Source organism: Dermacentor andersoni, chromosome 3 (assembly GCF_023375885.2).
Source record: "Dermacentor andersoni chromosome 3, qqDerAnde1_hic_scaffold, whole genome shotgun sequence".
Classification (NCBI taxonomy): Eukaryota; Metazoa; Arthropoda; class Arachnida; order Ixodida; family Ixodidae; genus Dermacentor; species Dermacentor andersoni.
The window spans coordinates 145,211,555-145,217,354 of record NC_092816.1 but is presented as its reverse complement, the minus strand read 5'-3'; the positions used below and the strand labels follow the sequence as shown (position 1 = coordinate 145,217,354).

The window sequence follows — 5,800 nt, the reverse complement described above, 5'->3', positions numbered from 1 at the left end:
CGATTTGTGTGCTGTACCCTCAGTCATGCAGCGCAGACTGCGCCCCCCCCCCCAAAAAAAAAAAAAAAATATGCTCGGCACGAACCGTAGTAGCAACTACCCGCCTCACCGCTCTTGTTGGAGACCACAACGTAGCAGCAGCTAACAGGCGGCCATTCGAGCAAGCAAACCTGCCAGAATAAACGTTCAATTTGCGCGCCCGCCCCCTGCCCAATGAAAAGCGACCGGAAGTGACGGGATGACTCTGTACAGTCACTTCGGCGCGCGGCATGATGGGAAGGCGGATGCTACGCCGTTATTGCATTCTTTAGCTACGTGAAATGCGTTCGCGTCTCGCGCTGTGCGACATAATTTTAAACGTGTGATTAGTTTTGTGCGCGGTGTAGAAAAAGGTGTGGCCCGTGCTTTGTGTATTACTCGTGCTCCACTTCAAAGCAAAGCGTTCGTACGCACTGGAAGATGGATCCACGGACGCTGAGACGAGCAGTTGCAACGTGCCCTGTGTCGGCAGTCGGTAGTACTGCCATAATGGAAATTTTCAGGCAAGTGCCCATTTATTTGGTATTTCTTTGGTTTGTTACGTGTTTTTGTTCGCTCTAGAAGTATCTTACTGTGATCTTGTAGCATAATTCACTAATGTAAGAGCAAGAGCAGCTGCACTCCTAGTAGGGCAAGTTAACTACCTCGATCGCGCCCCGTCTTACATCGGGCGTGATGCGCCTGCATAGTTACGCTTTTCTCAGCGCTTGAACGTTCATAGATGTGCTTCTTTTGTGCGTTCAGCGCGGCTTCTTGTAATACGGTCGCTCGCACTAAAGTTAAATGTGGTCGACCACTTTTGCGTCGCGTAGAAAAAGGACGACTGACTTTGCCACCTTTCGAAAGAACTGGCGCGGTATTGGTTCTCCCTGATGCGGTCGCGTGCTGCTGTTGCTGCTTGCCGGGCGCCTTTAACATGTTTTCGGCTCGCTTTGTCTGTGCGTGTGTGCGCGCTCGCGCTCGGCTCGATTCGTGTGTGTGTGTGTGTGTGTGTGTGTGTGTGTGTGTGTGTGTGTGTGTGCATGCATGCATGCGTGCGTGCGTGCGTCTTGCGCGCGCATACATGCCGGTTTGTATGGGCCGGCGTGCTTGCGTGTGTCTAGTGCGTACGTGTTTTGTGAGCGTGTTTCTGTGTGGGTGTGTGTATATTTGTGTGCGCGCGAGTGCGTTTTGTGTGCGTGCGTATGTATTGCATAAGGCCGGTAGAGTTTTACTCGCAATAAAACTCTTCCAATTTGATGCAGCGAGTGTTGCCGCCTGAAAGCCGAGTTTGGTTTCAAGCCAACCTGGACAACTGCTGTATGAGGCGCTGTTTCTCAGGAGGATCAGTGGGAAGGCGTCAGGTATACGCTTCCTCCTTTTTCCCACCTCTGCCCTGATGAATCGATATCCTTGATTGTTATTCTAAAAGAAACGTTACATCCAGAGCACAAATAAATGATTAAGAAATCTGGTAGTGTGTTTCGCCATTACACTAATTCTGATCTTAAAGACGTGAATTTCCCATTAGCCCACATTTCCGTTGATGCATACAACCGCTGAAATTGTGAACAGCAGGTTATTCAAGACCCCCCGTCCTACGTATATAGCAATTGTCTTCAGGAGCTTTAATGAATTTTGAAAATTTGAAGTGTTGTTGCGCTTTAGAGGTATCATATGCAAGCTTTAGGTCTCTCCGGGTAGTTTGCATGCTCTTCGAGAGCTGTCGCCTATAGCCCTATTGAAATTCGTAAATACAGTTTGGAGCACTAGGGAAGCTAGAAGGCTTGTCCTGGATCTTGAGAAAGTGTTTAAGCTGGAAGTGTAGGTTGAGGAGATTAGGGTTGGTCACACGAAGGCTTTTTATGCCTTAGCAGTAGGAGTGTCAAAGGATAAAAAATGCAGTGTCAAGCGTGGGAAGCTGCTTATGTGGTAGAGGCTTGTGCGTGTGTGTGTGTGTGCGCGTGTGCATGCATGCGTGCGTGTGTGAATTCGCTCCTCACAAGGGAGTGTGTGTGTGTAAGTGAGCTACTTCTTTGCTGGTGCTATTTGCCAAAAATTGGCAAGAAAACACAATAATCAATATGACTTGAAATAATAAGCTATGCAAAGCATGCTGGCACAGTAGCGACAGCAGCATATGAGCATACAAACATGCAGCTGTGTGACAATCTTAATGCATGACTGCAACATCTGGAAGGAAGCTTGCTTCTTTTTTATTAAGCAGCGCAAAGTCCATATCTTTTGCTTTTCTCGTGCAAACCAAAACGAGGCTCATTACCGGTGATCTTGTCTTTCATTCTAATAGCATTTGTTTATCTTAGAGTGTTGTTTCTCGCAGGTCATGCAGATGATAGCATCAATTTCACAATGCGCAGCCTTGGTGCCCTCCATTAAGAGCAAGCCACTTGCGTTCGCCTTCAGGCAGATGGTTGATGTCTTCTAGGAAGCAGTTGGGAAGACTACATTGTAAGTAGATATAGGTGTGTAGTTTAATATAGTAAGTCAAGTTATAATTTAAAACTCTGAGGCTCATTGGCGGCCTAAGCTTGATATCATATGCAGTTGTGTGTGTTTTTAAATATTGCCGATTGTAGTGCATACTGCAGGTATGACTGTTGATCCAAAGCATACACTTGCATTTTCTTGATGGCCTTTCATAATGAGGATTTTCTTTGTGCAAGAATATTCACAGATGGGGGCATTCCAGCATGATATTCTTTATTGTGCATTCAGTGCTAATTTCGTATGACCTTCCTGCTACCAATGTTTTTGCAGGAAAGGAATATTTCCTTACTCTATGCAATGAGCTTGTTATTTGCTTGTTGCATTACTTGTCTACCTTTAATTTAATCCCGTATAATTCTCAAAACCTTAATATTTGAGCTGTTTTTATTTCAAATACAATATTAACATGCGCCGGATTGCAATCTAGACTGCAAGGGATTTGAAGAAATTACAAGAAACTAGGACCTCTCATGGGTGTTAAAAAACATTTCCGCAGGCATTGCACCTATTGTACTGAGCTAGCTGCTCATGAAAATTGCAAGCATATGTCATTTCATACAGTTTTGCAGGATATAGCAGGCCTATCATTGTCACTAAGCACAACCTTTCCTCATTTGCATCATGAAAACCTGCCTCATGTTTAATTTGGGACAAGTCTTGAAAGATGAATGCTTCATAATTTTGAAACTACACAAAGTATTGGTTGGGGCTTGGCAGTTTTCAGACTTGACCATGTTGAACCTAGCCATTACAAGACGAGAAAAAAAACATGCACAGGAGGACTCATTCAATCAAATGCAATGCTGTGGTCATTTTCCATGTGGCAAAATGTACTTTTAGGCGGGGGAGGGCGGGTAGCCAATTTACAACCATTGCGACTCATGCGGGTGGTGGCAACACAGGATGAGAAATGGTTATGGCTCTGAGGTTCATTGAATATGTGAACACTTATATACAATCCCTCCCCACCCCCCAAGTGAAGGGTAACCGTGCAATATATTTTGGGTGGTAAAGATGATTTTTTTAGGAGACAAGAAATTTCAGGCTCTAGTTGAGATGCTACACAAAGGAGGACCATGTATGTATTCACAGAATAACATAAACTGCCTAGGAGGGGTATCACAGTTTAGAGCATGAAGTAGAAAGTGGGAGCATGATGAAGGATCATAAGTTTATTTAAACTTATGATCTTTGAGAATACTACTTGTCACCGTTTGCCAAGCTAACCTATTGAAAGAAAGGGGCCTGCTCTAAAAAAATAGTTAACACATGCTAAATTTTCAAGGAAAGTATGCCGAAATGTCAATTCTTACTAAATTAGTAAATAAGAAATTCACAATAAATTTTAGAATACAGAAAGGGTCTAATAAACTGCATTGGGGAGTTGGAGATTGTTGGGCTGGATGCATGTATAATGCCAGTGGGGGTTCCCTCATTTTCATTTTGTGTGCACTCTCTGTAAAATTACTCTTTGTCTCCTAGTGTAATAATGTTGTGTAAAAACAGCCATTTTTTAATGTCTTGTGCATGTCAGTCTTAATATGCCATATCCCGTAAGGTTCTCAGCTGCAGTACTTATAAAGTGTAATGCAGAGATATATTCCACATTTCATGTCAATTTTATATTAAGGTCACATACACACTCTTGGACAAATTTCTGTTGTTGAGAGATGTCATTGGTAGTGTCCTTAAATTTTATTCACTCTTATTTTCTATGGTGAAAAGGCTACTGTAAATTTATTTGCTTTTGCTGCTGTATGTGCCTTGTATGCACAGTGACATAGTGGTTTAGTGTTCACAGTAAATGCAATTCCTAAATTTGCAAAATAGAAATTTCTCCTACCTTTCACCTGTCTTGCCCAGTTGCCTGAGCTGTTCATTGTTCCCAGTCACATTAATTAAGTTTGTTACTTTCAGGAGCTTGTTGCCTTATCAAATTTTCCACAGTGCACATGTGTAATTGCACAGACTGAACTCTCATGATTCTCTTCTTATTTTGCTAATGCAGGATGCAAGATTCCAGCAATGCCATGCGCTGCGTTTATTGGTCAAGATGCTCAGAGAATGGAGTCCCTGCACCTCGTGGTGAAACGTGAACATTTTCTTTCTTTTGGAAAGCTAAACGTCATTTGCTGTATCAATTGCATTCTTGCAGCTCAGATGTGTACTATATTTTTTCTAATTATGAATCAATTAATATTCACTGTTCAGTATAAAAATGACGTACAGTGTGAAGGACAAGGACTGCGAGAGATGACATACACTGCGCTGACTTCGAACAATATTTTATTGCGTTGCCACATCGTGTGTTTATACACAAGGGCCATGCGCAGAAAATGAAAGGCAGTCACAAGGGGTGTTCTAACAGCAAGTCATTGTGCTAAGAACATGGTCACTAAAAAAAAATCACAATTTCTATCTGTGGAGATACAAGACTTCACTAGGGGTCAGCGTGATAGAGGGGGCACTAACGCACACACTACCCATTTTTCTGGTGAAATAAGCTTCAATAATGTACCGGGTGAGCTGTGTTTCGCTAGAACTTGCGTATCTTCAAAGAGGGGCATGCAGCGGCAGTCCCGGCAATGAATGCCCAAGTTGCCTTGAACAGTGTTATGGACGTTATAGTGCACTCTTAAACGATCATTTAGGCACCTGCCTGTCCGTCCAACATATTTACTGCCTCAAAACGGGAATATGGTAAACCACATTCGTTACACATATCGCAAAACGTTTTCTGTGCCCGACAGAGCAAGAACTCTGACACGATTTAGGCGCGTTTACACGCTTACAGAGCTTTGCCAGCTTTTCCGGGGCTGAGAAAAGGACTGGGATTCCTGGCGGTTGCCAAATCTTTTTTTAGCCTATCGGAGACATCATGCACATACGGTAGCACTGCGAACCAGTCTTTCAATTGGCTGGTTCCTTGACTGAGTGCGCTCATCACGTTTTGTGCCCTTCAGAAGCTGTTCCACTATGGCTGAAATTAAGGCCAAAGGGTAGCCAACCCAAGAAAGGCGATCAACCTGTGCAGCAAGACTATCTTGCATTTCATGTGAGCAAGATTTATTGAGGCTGTTAACGAGGCAAATCTTTACAATACCTCGTTTAACAAGCTTTGAATGTGCAGAGTTAAAGGGCAAGAGTGACTTCTTACTTCTCGGTTCAAAGCACTAGCCCACCTGTTTATTTGTAAGGCACTGCCTGAGATCAAGAAAGCGCAAAGAATCATCAGTGGGGACCTCATTTGTTAGTTCTAGAGGCTGCAGCTTCA

At 43.4% G+C, this 5,800-nt stretch overlaps 1 long non-coding RNA gene across 1 annotated transcript; it reads left to right on the top strand.

Annotated features, from left to right (window-relative positions):
* The first annotated feature begins 288 nt into the window (after nucleotides 1-288).
* LOC140216444 (uncharacterized) lies at nucleotides 289-5,362 on the top strand. Its single transcript, XR_011893117.1, has 4 exons — nucleotides 289-542; nucleotides 1,284-1,382; nucleotides 2,360-2,487; nucleotides 4,535-5,362. It is a non-coding gene; the product is annotated as an uncharacterized lncRNA (long non-coding RNA).
* The last annotated feature ends 438 nt before the right edge of the window (nucleotides 5,363-5,800 follow it).